The sequence below is a fragment of the Furipterus horrens genome, unplaced genomic scaffold, assembly GCF_987537825.1.
Source record: "Furipterus horrens unplaced genomic scaffold, mFurHor1.1.pri manual_scaffold_4, whole genome shotgun sequence".
Classification (NCBI taxonomy): Eukaryota; Metazoa; Chordata; class Mammalia; order Chiroptera; family Furipteridae; genus Furipterus; species Furipterus horrens.
Window position 1 is genome coordinate 201,530,270 of NW_028327174.1, and position 14,683 is coordinate 201,544,952.

The window sequence follows — 14,683 nt, forward strand, 5'->3', positions numbered from 1 at the left end:
CAGGCCACCTGGAAGGGCGTGCTCAGGCAGACAGGAGGAGACATGTGCCCTGCAGTCCCCGTCGCTAGGGTGGCAGACCATGGACAGGTGTCACCCCTGCCCTGAGCCTCCCTTCAGCTCCTCTCTACCTCCTGAGGAAGCGTCTCCTCGGTTGGCGGCTGTGGGGGACAGCAGAGGAACAGACGAGGGGGCAGACCCCTAACTCCCACACCCGCTCCTCAAACCCAAACCCTCCCGTGCGCCCAGCTCCGTCTGCCGGCACCGCGGGGAAGGGCCATTCAGAACTTGCAGGTGCTTGGGCTCACGAGTTACGTGCGGCGCCAGATCAACCCGTCAGCACCTGTCAGGGAGGAATCACAGGGCCCGCGACAGCTCCTTCTGCGCTCAGACACCTCGTCCAAGGCCGGCGGTGAGGCTGCTGCTGAGCGCCCCTGGCCGCGAACTGGGGGAGCCCCGTGGGCGCCCTGCTCCCCACCCCTCCCCAGTGCCTCGTCCGCTTCTCAGCCAGGCATGGACCTGACAAATGTCTTTAAAGGCAGGGGCGGGGGTGACCACAAAAAGCGGGCCCACGTGTTCTGAGGACAGTCAAGATGCTCTGTGTGAAGAATTGATGCCAGTGCAGGATTAGTCATGAGAAGGTCACCTGGGATGGGGACAGTGTCAGCCACAACATCACCAGCTTCCCGTGGAGCCAACGAGATGCCCCCTCCTCACGTGGGCCCCCGTCCTGGTGCCAGGCAAGCTGGCTGTGAGGGGGGTGCAGCCTGGCTCCTAAGCAAGGGCGTTCTGTCCGGGCCCCAACCGCTGGCTGCGTGGAGGAGGGCGGGGGGCGAGGACAGAGCCAAAGGGAGCGGCGGTGGGTGGGTGGCCGCTGGGCACAGCTGCCCCGGGAGAGGCTGGAGGGTGCGGGGCATGGGTCCCGGATGGCAGGGTGTGTCCTGTGGTCACCATAATGATCACGTGCCGGTGGCTTGGTGAGAGGTTCGTCCTCTCACAGGTCAGAAGGCCGGTGTCCAAAAGTGTCGGCAGTGCGGGCTCCCCCCGGAGGCTCTGACCGAAGACTATTCCACGCCGTCCTCGGAGCCCCTGGGTGTGCAGAGGCGCCACTCCGGCCCCGCCGCGGGCTTCACCTGGCCTCCTCCCCACGGTCTCTGCGTCTGCGTCTCCCACGCCATCGGACCTGGGGCCCACGCTAATTCAAGACGATCTCGAGGTCCTGACCTTAACCACATCTGCAAAGATGCTTATTCCAAATGAGGTTGATTCTGGGGTTCTGGGTGGGACACATCTTTTGGGGGCCACCTTCTGACCCACTTCAAGGGGAGACCCAGCAGCTTGAGGTATAGTAGGGCAGGGTCGCCCGGCCTGCAGGCTGCCATGCCCGCCTTGCCCAGGGCACAGCAGGGCCCAAAGCCCTTCCTGAGACAGTCTTAGGACCCCGAAAGGGCACCTCTCAGAACTGTTGCCTGCTTGGCTCACAGTGGCAGGCAGCCCACTGTCCCCAGGTCCCAGCTGCTCTGCGTGGATGGAATGTTGGGGTCCCCATTTAGCGGATGAGGAGAGTGAACCCAGGGGCAGGGCCTTTCCCGGGGCCCCACACATGGGCCGGATTGTGTTCTGGACCCACAGCTGCTTCTCCAAAGTCTTCGCTCCTTGAGCGCAGGGGAGTCCTCTGAGCGTGCATGTAGCCCCCACACCCCTCAGGGCCCCGTGCACAGGAGGGGCTGCTGCTGCTAAGAGGGTGCCACCAGCTCCCATGAGCTCCCTAGGGTCCTGGAGTCCTGACACAGGGACACTTTCCCCTCCTGGGTCAGTTGGGGTGGCTGGGTTCTGAGCAACGGAAAGCAGCTCTGGCTGCTGTCAGGAAGAAGGAAACGGGGCTCACGGAGTCCAAAGCAAGGGCGACCCTCTGGCCCCAACGAGGGTGGCTCCCACTAAAACCGACAGAAACAAGTGCTGGCGAGGATGTGGACTAACTGGTGCCCTTGTGCGCTGCTCGCGGGCACGTGAAACGGCGCGGCGGCTGCGGATCACGGTGGGTGCGTCCTCAAAACCTTAAACGCAGAACGGCCATTTGATTCAGCAGCTCCGCTTCGGGGCACAGACCCCAGGGGCTGAAAGCGGGGGCTCCAGCTTCAGGCTTCCCACCTCCCCTCCGTCATCGGGGGGACGCGCAGGGAGGGCGGAGCCGCGCCTGCCCCGGGCGCGGCAGCGAGGACGGCGGTCTGCGCGCGGCTCACGGCCGCCCGAGGTGCACCCACGCCCAGCCGTGTCTAGCAAACCTGTTGGGTGGGACGGAGGGGCCCTGGGCGAGCAGGTGTCCTCCGGGAGGGGGCCGCCAGGTGGCTGGCCTGACTCAGCCGCGCACCTCCGTGGCCCCGGGCAGAGCTGCCACGCAGAGCTGAACGGTCACTTGAGTCCACTCTGGGCCTAACCTTCCAAGGCCCGAACCGCGTCCAGCGGACCGAGGACAGAAGCGGAGCTCAGAGAGCATGTCCACTAGAGGCGCTGAAGGGCCCCCGGGCTTTGAGTAGGACCCTGCGGGGGGCTCTGACAGACAGAACAAAAAGTGGGGAGACCCTGCTGGGAGCTTCGGTGGGGGCAAAACCTGGGGACGCGCCCTGAGGCACTCACCCCGGCGACGCTTCTCTCCCAGGTCCCACGACTCCCGTCTTGTTGGGAGACAAGGGTCATTAACTTCTCCCCACTTCTTGGGGTGGCTGCTCCGCCGCCCTCAGCATCCTGGCTCCTCCGAGGGAGGCCTGAGCCACGTGGGCTTCCAGGCACGACGCTCGCCGCCATCAGCGAAACCATCCATCACGGTGCGCGGCCGGCCGGCCTCCTCGAGGCCGCGCTGCGAGCAGATGCCGATTCGGGCGCTGACCGCTGCCCCCTCCATCAGGGCCGCGCAGAGGCATCTGCTGAATCGGGCTTTCCTCCCCTGTCCCCGCCTGCTGCGCTATCCCGCCCCATCGATTGATCGCAGCCCGCGTCCAGCCTGGGTGACCGATCGCCGGGGCCGTGGTACGCATTTTTTTCCTTTTAATTTTCTGTATCAGGTTTCATTGACCCAAGGTGTGCCGGAGCCTGTCAGATGATATCAAAACAGGTCTCCCTGCTGCATGAGGAAAAACATCAGCATAAATTATTGATTAATCTTCATTCCAACTAATCTATCAATGACTTTCTCTGGCTGGGTAGGCCTGAGGAGCCCTTAGGTACTTCTGTGCAAAGAGCATCTGAAACCTTCATTTCAGAGAGACCTGAGACCCCTCCCACAGCAGTCAGTCACCCCCGCAGCCGGTGGGGCTGTCCCCAAGATCTGGAAGTTCAGCCATTCACTGTGGCCCCATGTCAGGTGTCCTGTCAAGGCAGTGAGTTTCATCCGGACTCTGCTCTGGGCAGGGAGGTGACAGAGACAGACGCTTGCACAGGACATGCAGATATATTGATAATTATACAGAAACCTATGTAATCATATGGAGATCTAATGTTTTAACTTGGAGGGGACGACCGCCCCTTGAGGTTTTGGGAATTGAGGCCCCGGCCGTGAGCCAGGCTCCCCCGGGGAGGCCTCTGAGCCTCAGCAGAAAACCGGAAGGCTGTGAGGCAGACGGGACGGAAGGCCACTCGGAGGGTTCCCATGAGAACTGAGTTTAAAGAATGCCTATTATGCTTTGGAGTCTGCTCTGCTTTCCTTATCTCTCAGTTACCTACGATCACTCTGTAGCTAAGAATGCAGGAAGCCTTGCACCTGTGCTTAGCAGACCTGACACAGCCTGGTCACTGTGCGCTCTGTATTGACATCTGTAATCAGTCACTGTCAGCTGTAACACGAGCATCTGAAAGCTTATTGATGATTCATTCCTAAGTCCTGACCTTGTATCTCCCGAGTCCCCTCCTCAATAAAAGGCACGGGAGACGGAAGTTCTGCGCTCTTCTCCCTTAGAGAGATCAGCTGCCTCCCACCTCTCCAGACAAAACCCAGCGTCCTGGGTAAATCTGTTTTTCCGCCGTGGTCCTGAAACCTCTGCGGGACAGGGAGTTTCCGACCGAGCCGGGGCGCTGGAGGCAGGACAGCCTCGTCACCTGAATTGGAGAAGACATCAGGAAGAGCTTTATGCGGATAAATTTGAAAATTAAGTTAAAGACAACAATATTTAAAAAACACAACGTATTCAAACTGTCGTAAGAAAAAAAAAACTTGTCTATTAAAGAAACTGAATCCAAAACTAAAATTATCTGACAAGAAAAATTTCAAATCACTTCATTGATTCTACTAAATATTTAAGGAAGAAGTAACCCCAAATTTACATGAAATCTCCAAGAGAATGCAGAAAGAACAGACGCTTCCCAAGTCTTTTTATGAGGCCACCAAACCTTAACACCAAGTCCTGACAAGGGCATGACAGTGAAGAAACATTATGGGTCAACTGTTCTCATGAAAGTAGATGCAAAAATACTTAACAAAATATTAGCGAATCAAATAAAAGTGACTTTCAACTTTTCCCCTCTCACGGCACACATAAACTAATTACTAAAATTTTGTGGCACACCAAAAATATATTTTTTGGCCAATCTAACAAGAACAACAAAATAAGCATAATTTTGATTCATTCACACCAGACAGCCATTGTTGTGTTTCCTGCTGTAATTTTTAAATTTGATGATCTAAGTGAAAAGGGGTCAGTGCCCCTGACTAAACAGTTAGGTAAGTATTGCATGTTTTAAAAATTCTTGCGGTGCACCAGTTAAAAATTGCTGAAGTAAAACAATATCACAACCAAGTGGGATTTACTTCAGGAAGGCAAGGTTGGCTTAATATGCAAAAATAAATCATGACATAACAAAGAAAACATAATCTGATCAACTCCATGGATGCAGAAAAATTACTTGGTGGAATTCAGTGTTATTCATGAAAAGAGAAAGCTCTTAGAAAGCTAGACGTGGACATCCTTAACTTCAACTGAAAGTCTGTAGTGAAATCCCACCTCATGATACAGGGTACAGAAACCTCCCCTCCCCATGACCGAGACCGGAAGTAAGACGTCTCCCCACCATCTTTGCTTTTATTCTGCATTGTACGGGCACTTCCGGCCAATGCAATAAAGCAAGAAAAAAAAGTATATGGCTTGAAGGAAAAAAAACACTCTTTAGTTATAGATGACATTAACATATACACTGAATTCCAACAGAATCTAAACCAAACTACCAGAATTAATACGCGAATTTAGCCAGATTGCTGGAAACAAGGTCAGTATACTCGGTTTCCTTATGCCAGAAACACACAAAATAGAAACAAAATTGAAAATAAGGTGTGGAATAGCATAAAAAATACCAAGAATTACCCTATGGAAAGAGCTACAATACCCACCGCTATCCTGAATGAAGCCTGCAGTTCATTTTACATCCCTGCACCGAGGCCGCGCTCCTAGTTCGGATGTTGTCCTGTGGTTATGCAAGATGTCGCCTCTGGGGGAAGCTGGCAGAAGGCTACCCAGGACTTGGCTCTGTTACTGCAACTTCCTGGGGCCTATCGTTATTTCTAAATAAAAGTCTTTAAAAAGTGCACACCCTTTGATGAAGTGATCCCCTTTTTGTGATTCTAGCTTGAGGAAAGACTGAACACGCACAGGCAGCCATAACAAAGTACCCCCGACCGGGGGGCTTGAAGCACAGAAATGAATTTTCTCACAGTTCTGGGGGCCGGAAGTGCGAGATCAAGGGGCCGGCAGGCTGTCATCTGCTGCGGCCTCTCCTTGCCTTGCAGATGGCCACCTCCTCGCTGCGTCCTTGTATGGTCCTTCCCCAGTCCATGTTGTTCACGTCCCGGTCTCCTGCTCACAGGGACGCCAGTCATACTGGATGAGGGCCCACCCCATGACCTCATTTTAATTGACATGTAAAGAGCCTATTCTCCAAACAGTCACATTCTGAGGACCTGGGGGTTAAGATTTCAACACAAGACTTCTCGGAGTCGGGGGCAATTACATCCATAACAGGATCTTATCCATGATAATCTCTAGTAAGGAAGAACTGAAAACAAGCTATGATACGTGGCCCCTAATGGGGGGCTGGTGGAGCGAACGGGGGTGCACGCAGAGGAGGGTGCACTAGGCGGTTAGTTACGTGGCCACAAACAGGTGCTTATGAATGTGTAAAGACGCTCACCGGCTGCCAGTGAGGAAAACAGCCAGTTACAACGGGGTGCACAGAAGTGCAGCCCCATGTTTGTGAAGGAAAAGTCCTTGTCTTCTCTGCACCTGGAAGGTCTACAGCAAATAGCAGCTGTGCTTCCTTCTGAGTTCTGCAATTATGAGAAATTCTTTCCTTCTTTGTGGTATTTTTTATTTCTTGCCTTTCAAAATAACGAATATGTATTATTTAGTGGAATAACTTAAAAAAAAAGATTTTATTTATTTATATTTAGAGAGAGGGGAAGGGAGGGAGAAAGAGAAGGAGAGAAACATCCATGTGTGGTTGCCTCTCGCACGCCCCCAACTGGGGACCTGGCCCGCAACCCAGGCCTGTGCCCTGACTGGGAATCGAACCGGCGACCCTTTGGTTCACAGGCTGGTGCTCAGTCCACTGAGCCACACCAGCCAGGGCTAATGGAATAGCTTCTAAAAAACTTATTTAAAAAACTTTGTAGCATGTTTTGTTGCCCTGGGAAGTCACTAGGGAGAATCATGACGAGAAATCCCAACAGCTGACAGGGTTCTTGTCTGTAAGCAATGGAAGCAGCTTCTGGCCGGTGTCAGCGGAACGTGACCACATTAGAAGGGTCCCTCGGAGGGAACCCGAGGGTCCGCCAGGAGCCTGGGGTGTCGGGGAACGTGACCACGTTAGAAGGGTCCCTCGGAGGGAACCCGAGGGTCCGCCAGGAGCCTGGCGTGTCGGGGGGGAATCGACGCTGGCAGGTGGTTTGCGGACGACACTGCAGGGCCACCGGGCACGGGACTGAGGGCGCCCTCGCTGCCACCGCCGCCAGGGCAGCATCACGCCTGCCTTTGCAGGGTCACACCATCACCAGGACAAGCCCCACAAGGTCCCCCTTCTCATCATTGGCTCCCAGGCGAGGTCAGGGCAGGTGCTGCCCACGGCTGGGCCCGGGGCACATCCGCTGTGTTTGGCTTTGATAGTGGACGGTGCGCTCTGCCTGGTAAGGGGGAGGCCTCCGCGGACCCTGAAAGGGGGTTCAGGTGTCAGCGACCAAACCAAGCGTCACCATCAGCCCTTCTGAACTGTAGGCGGGGCCAGCCCGCTGTGGCTGCGGCCAGATCCTGCCTGGAGCTACAAGTGGCTTTACACTTTTAAAGCACAGCAGTCAAAGTCAAAGGAAAAGCAGTAATTCTGGACCTGGGGAACCATTCTGAACCGAAGACTTCCGTGCCGGTGAAGTCCCGCGGGCCGGGCTGCTGCCGTTCTCCGCCCAGGGGTCCCGTTGCTGCCTGTGGGGGACGCCCAGGTCAGCGCAGCCGTTGGGACCGGACGCCCTCCGGCTCTCCGAGAGCAGCAGTGCCGAGCTGGCCCCCACGGCACTCCCCGCCGACACGGGACACGTGCGCTGGGGTCTTTTATCTAAGTCAGGCTGGAGGGAGTAGTTTCCTGTGGAGCGGTACCCAGGCTTCGGGCGGGTTCCACAGACGCGCTAGACCCACCTGGCTGCGGTTGTCATTTTGTTATCACCACTGGTCGCAGCTCTGACAACAACGTGCTTCAGTTTGAATCCAGCACCCACGTTGTTAGCCACGCCCCCTGTTCAGTTTCCGGGCAGAAGGGGGAATGGCCTTCAGAGGGAAGGAGGGTGTGCTTTTGTCCTTGGCAAAATCAGCATCATTTTACAAGGGACGTGGGATGAAGCGCCCACCTCCAGAGGAGCCGGCTTCAGAAATGTGTGAATGTTTTGGTTTTTAGAGAAGAGAATGTGGATGAGAAGGAAGTGAAATTCCAATCGGGTTGGCCGCTGGGTAACGGCTGTCACAGAGGCTGGAATTTTTCACGAGGCTGTTGTGAGTGTTCTCCGTCTCCGCTCAGGGCAGTGGGGTGTGGAGGAGTGTGCTCCGTGAGGTCGCAGGTTGGGGGGTGTAAAAGAGGAGAAGATCCACGGGCCTGACACCTTCCAGCGAGGTTTCTTCACTGGGAATCAGAGGTGGGAGCACCCCAGAGCTGTGCCGCCTCCCTCCCAAGCTCAGCTCTGGCCTGGGTCGGGGCAGGACACCTAGCTGGGTGACGGGCCAGTGGGGGCCATGAGGTGCTGAACAGGCTGGAACCTGACTCTTCCCGCCGCTCCTGCCCAGTCCTACGTGGCCCCCACCCCCGCTCCCCCGTCCACAGCCCTAACTGAGGTCAGGCCCTTGTTGCCCGGAGCCCAGCACGGCTGGCCAGGATCCCCCTTCCCTCTCCAGGGGAACCTTCCCCGTGCCCAGCACCTCACCCCCAGGAACGGCTGGGCTGCCGTGAGGGATGCCACATGCTCACCCACTCTCAACTCTCCCGGAATCCTCCCTCCACTGCCCCCCAATCCAAAGCCAGGTGGAAGGCTCCAATGGGCTGAGTCAGGCACATGCCTTGCCCGGATGCCAGGGAGGCGGGAGGTGCGGAAGAGGAGGAGGAGGTGTGAGGAAGGGCCAGGGTCCTTCCAGGACTCACAGGCTGGGACCCCTGAGCATGGCGGAGCTCAGACAGAGTCCAGTGTCTGCTTCTTAGGGTGGCAGAGAGCCAGGCACCTCATTTTCATCTTCAAAATCCCACTCCTGGGCCTGCGAGGCGGTGCTACTGTGGTCGTGGGCCTGGGCAAGTGACCTAAGCTCTCCGAGCCGGCTCTGTCATCACAAAAGCACCTCAGAGCCCTGCTGTGACGGCACACGGGCTCCTGGAGAGGAAGGGCCTGGAGCGGCCTGAAGACGCTGCAGGAAGGACCTGCTGCGGGGCCGCAGGAGCGCGGTCAGCCCAGCCCCCAGCCCCCAGCTCCTTCAGGCTGGGCTGGGCTGCAGAGACCCGCCCCGCCCAGGCCACATCCTCCTGGACAGTCGCCACCCAGTGACTGAGACGGGCAGGGGCACCACAGTCCGGGCGCTGTGGACCAACGTGGGGCACTCAGACAGACACTGCTGTCCTGAGCCCCTTGCTGGGCTGGCCACGGCCTCAGAGGTGTCGTGGTTCAGCCGCCCCTCTGCCCAGGCCCGCCTCCTCCTGCTCCCTCTTCACTGGTATTGATCCATAGTAAGTGTCTCCCAGCCCATCCCAGCACCTGCTTCCAGAGAAGACAATCTGCAACACGGGTGTGCACAGTGCTGGGAACACAGCACACCTCCATGGGTGTCCTCTTACACCACTGTCATCATCATCATCACCATCACCACCACCACCATCATCACCGTCATCACCACCTTCATCACCACCATCACCACCACAACCATCACAACCATCATCACCACCATCATCATCACCATCATCATCACTGTCATCACCACCTTCATCACCATCACCACCATCACCACCACCATCACCACCACCACCACCACCATCATCACCATCACCACCATCATCACCATCACCACCACCACCACCATCATCACCATCACCACCACCATCATCATCACCATCACCACCACCACCATTACCACCACCACCACCACCATCATCACCATCACCACCATCATCACCATCACCACCACCATCATCATCATCAAGCCTATCTCAACTCAAATATCAAGCTAGAAGGCAAGTACATGAATTCAAGATTGGGCAGAAATAAAAAGCCAGAGGCCAAAACAAGGTGAGATGTCCCGAGACAAGGTAAAAATTTGGGGGTGGGGGTGGGCAATGGCTGAGACTCTCATAGCCCTGGAGCTGGAATGAGCAGTTAGAAATGTACATAAATTGAAAAAAAAATTTTTTTTAAGTGTTTTAAATGGGAGGTGATGTCATTGGCCACACGTGTGGCTTCTGATGGTTTGAGCGCGGGTGATGTTTGCAGAGCCAAGCTGTTCCCGAGCTCAAATGCCAGCTTCTTGCCTGGTGTTCTCGCCAATGTCACTGCCCACGCAAGTTCACGGGTAGCGGGGCGACAGCGTCTTACATTCCCCGGCACACACAACCGCGTGAACCAGGGCCTGGGGGAGCTGGGACTGGGACCAGAATATCTTGGTATTTAGTGATGGTGAGAAAGATGGGAGATCAAAGAGGTTTGCTGCTAAATGCCTGGCGGGAGCTATTTTAAGTGGAGCTGGTGTTTTGAGTAAATTCCACTCCGCCCTCCCATTCACCTCTGGAACTCGGCTGTGGAACGTGGTCGGAGATACGTCCGTGCTTCCTCAGGGGCCCCGACAGCAGGGACGGCTCGGGCCGCACCTGGGGAGATGAGCTCCAGGCAGAGGTGTGGCTCGGGGGCGCATCCCTGTGGGTCTGGGGGACCCGCCTGGGGGACGGCGAGGCCTCTCCGTCTCTGTCGTCCTTCGGGACAACATGGGCGGCCCCGAGTGTGCCTGCCCGAGAGCCCTGCCTGCTCTCCCTGCCTGGACTTCTGCCTTGGACGTGCGAGGGGCCTCTGCAGGGGAGTGGCCGCCTGGGTGGCCGTCCGGGGGCTTGGAGCCACAGAAATCCCCTAGGACCAAGCCCTGCGCAGCACAGACGTCTCCCTGTTGTGTCCAGAATCTGAATTCGGGCGGAGATGTTGGCCCTGCTCCGGGCCCCTCCAGGGAGCTGGGGAGCCCCTGGGCGACCGGGTGTGGCCTGTCCACACTGACTGCATCTCCCCAGGGCCTACTCAGGACCGAGCCCCTCATCCCGGTGTCCACGCCCCATGCACCGGCACCCACCCCTTCCCGCTGCCAGCGTGCCGGGGGAGTGAAGGACAGGCGGGTGGATTTTGTAGGGTGGCCAGAGCAAGAATGAGCTCGGCTCCCTCACTCAGTCCTGTGTCCCCATCACAGGCCAGGGGACACACGGTGCCGGTCCCTGCCTCGGTCTATGGAGAACGCGGGACAGTGCTACCAGGCAGGAACTGGTCACACTCCTTTGTACTGGAGTCCCAGGTCATCTGTTCGTTATTCGTTCATTCATTCACTTACTGGCTCTGTCAGTTCATTCATTCATTCATTCACCCCCTGGTTCGGGTACCGTCTAGGTGTGGACGGCGCCAGGGGCCTGGGCTGTGCGGGGAGCCGGGGACGGGGCCAGGGTTCCCGGCGGCTCTCCCGCTCCTGCCTGGTCCAAGGGGCAGACCGCCTGGCTCTTATTCGCAGGTCCTCAGGCGGAAGGAACCGCACGCAGGACTGACCTTCAGCAACGCAGGGTCGCAGGGAGTCATCCCCACCTGGATGACACGATGAGGCCCCCCTGCTGCTGCCTTTTGGGGGTGCGGGGAGGGCGTGAGTATAGTCTGCGTGTCCGTCTGTGTCCAGAGGGCGGAGTGTGACAATGTGACTACGTCCACAAAGTCTTTGGTGGGCCCTTCCCGTGGCGGAGCCTAACCCCTGTCCCTTGACTTAGTGACCCACTTCTGATGAAGCGAAGGGCGGAAGGAGGGAGCGTGAGGCTCGGTCAGAAGGGGCACCGCGGGGTCCCGCTGGCTGCCTGCCCTCGCCCTGGCGGAGGCCCCCTGCTGTGCCACTGGAGGCCCGAGGAGCCCCGTGGGGGCGTCCGTCTGGTGAGGACCCGGGCTCTCCCGCTGACAGCCATGTGGGTGTGAAAGGGTACCCCCCCGTCCCCTTCTGATGACGGCATCTGCCATTTGACTGCGGCCTCCAGGGACACTCTAAGGCAGAGCCGCTCAGCAAAGGAATCGGAACCTCGGGTGACCCACAGAGACGGGAGGCGGTCAAGTCTGCGCCTGGAGTCGGGGTCACTCGTTACCCAGCAACAGGGCGGTTTACGACAGGCCCAAGAAGAGGGCGTCCTCAGAGACGCGACAAAAAGGGCCTCGAGGTATTGTGCTGAGACCACAGGTGAGGCGGAGTCAGAACCGAGGACCTGGCACCTGGCAGGCTCATCTTCTGATGACCGAGCACCCACAGGTGAGGGCAGGTTCATCTTCTGATGACCGAGCACCCACAGGTGAGGGCAGGTTCATCTTCTGATTGCCCAGCACCCATAGGTGAGGGCAGGTTCATCTTCTGATGACCCAGCACCCACAGGTGAGGGTAGGGGTGTGAAGGCCGCGGCGGCCAGCTGTGCAGAGCCCCCTGCCGTCTGTCCCGCGGGTGACAGGGACACACAGCAGGGAGGGACGCGAGGGCCTGGGGTTGGGAAATCTGCGTTGTTTGCCGCGACCTGACAGCTTAATCAGCGGATCGATACCGTTCGCAGGGCAGAAGGCGCTTCGGGAGCGGTGGGTGGAGATGAAAAATGCATGAGGGACAGGGGGGCCTGGGAGGAGAAAACGGAAAAGCCGGCCTGTTCTGTGCGCCCGGCCTGGCCTGGCCCTGCGGCCGGAGGCGGGGCCCGGGATGCGTGTGCAGCCTCTCTCTCTCCACGGGGCAGAAACACGCTAATGAACGGCTTTTCTTGACCACAGAGGGAGTCGATAACCTGCAGGAGAGTTAAACGCCCTGGCCTCCCCCTCCAGCACCAGGCCCGGCAGCATCTCAACTCCAGCTGCTCCAGTTCAGGGGAGACTAGTGGCTACTTTTCTCTCGGCGCCCCAGCAAGCTAGGATTGCGTGTCCTGGCTGGGTTAGATCACACGCCCATCCCCGAGCCCATCACAGCGTGCGTGTGCGTGTGCGCGCGTGTGCGTGCGTGGAAGGAGTCTGATACCAAGACAGGCCAGGACTTCCTCAGTCTGCAGTGGGGTGAGGAGGGGAAGACTCGTTAGAACCAGTCTCATCGAAGCTCATAGACTGAGGAGGGGGTGTAGCGGGGGGGCTCCCCAAAGGCAAGGCAAGTCATGTCCCATCCCAAGAAGGGTGACCCTGCCACGGTGTCTGGGTGCCTGTGTTCACAAATACAGCTCGCGGTGGGACGGCGCGCGGCCTGTGCGCAGTGAGGGGCTGCCGACGGGTCCTGGGGCTTCGCCGGGAACCCTCCGGCCAAGCAGGAGCTTCAGCGGGCAGCGCCTTCGCCCGGGACGGCCGCACACCGGATGGACGTTTCCCTGGGTGTCTGAGGTCCCTGGTGTTGGCATTCGGAGCGAGGCGGCGGCTGGGAGGTCGCCCGGCACCTTCCCCCCTGCCAGTGGCCCTCTGCCTGCAGACTGAGCCGGGGGGGGGGGGGGGGCACCCTGCCCCGGGGCGGATGGTCTGACCTGGGGCCCCTCCCTCGTGGGGCTGCAGACACGTTGGACAGGTCACACATTCACCCATTTAAAGGCTGTCCAGGTCTCTGGGCGTCAGGCCCCCGGCGAGGACCTTGCCCGGCAGTGAACTGGCTTCTCTTGCGAGCGTATCTCGCATCCATCCCTTGGCTCTGAACCCTAAGCTCTTGAAAAAGTTTTAGAACCACCTGCCTGTTTCCTAATGAGATCCCTGCCCTTCTATGCGTGGAAGTTTCCTTTAACTTTGCTGGTTTGCAAACTAATGGAAAGAGAGAGAGCAAATTAATTCTGGCCTTTTGGCGATCATTACCTTGACCCACTGCCCTTTGGAAATGAAAGGCCAGCGCCTATTAGCTTTAGGGGCGTCGAATGGAAAGTCAAATAGCAAAAGGCCGTGACAAAAAAGGGCCCCCGTTCTAATCTCGGCGGGGAGAGGCGCTGCGTTCACAGACACGCAGATTGGGCCGGGAACGGGGCGGTGTCTGTCCAGGCCCCTCCACGCCGGAGGCGGTGTTGTACGTCTCTTGTGCTGAAGAGACAGTCTCGGTGAACGGCTGAGGCCGCTCGCAACGTCTGCAGAGGGGCGCCCCCCTGCCCCCTGCCATGGGGCTGCCATCAAGTCCCCATTCAGTTCTCTGACTCTTCTCTTCAGAGTGAGGAGGAGAGGCGGGCAGGTGTCACAAAGACCCCCATGACAGGTGAAACGGGCCCACACCGCGACCAGTGTGCCCCTGCGACCCACACGTGACGAGGTCATCTGCCCAGTCTGGCTCTCTCCCGCTTGGCAGGTGGACTCTATGCCTGGTGCCCGGCGCCTGCACACAGTAGGTGCACAATAAACATTTGCTGTGTGACTATCTGGTGTGGCCTCTCCTAGGGCCTCCACACTAGATGGCCCATCGCTGGCCCAGTTCCCAGGTGAGGAAGGCACGCGCAGAGGGACCGAGGGACTGGCCCACGGTTCTCCGTTTCAGAGCAGAGCGGAGACCCGAGCCTGCCTTTCTCATTCCATTCAACATTCGGCAGATATTGACTCAGCACGTACTGTGTGCAGGGCGCAGAGCAGTGCCCAAGGCAGACACAGTCCCTGTCCTCACGGGGCTGACCCTTTGGTGGTGGCGGTGGGAGGCAGGGCAGTGACGAGAGGAACAAATGACGAGTGTCCAGTGCAGCGGGGGCTCAGGGGGGCAGCCGGGGCAGGCGGGGAGGGGGCGCGCACTCCCACAGCGCATGGTAAGCCCACTCCTCCCGCAGGAATAAGGCAGCGAGCCTGCAGTGACGCCCTGCCATCCCCATCATCTAAGTGGGAGGTGACCTGGACTCAAGCTAAGATAGTAGCAGGGGAGCGGGTGACCTCCCTCTGCCAAGGACTTCCCGTTTGTTCCCAGTGTAGTTATTCGACATTTGGGACAAATACTGTTAGCAG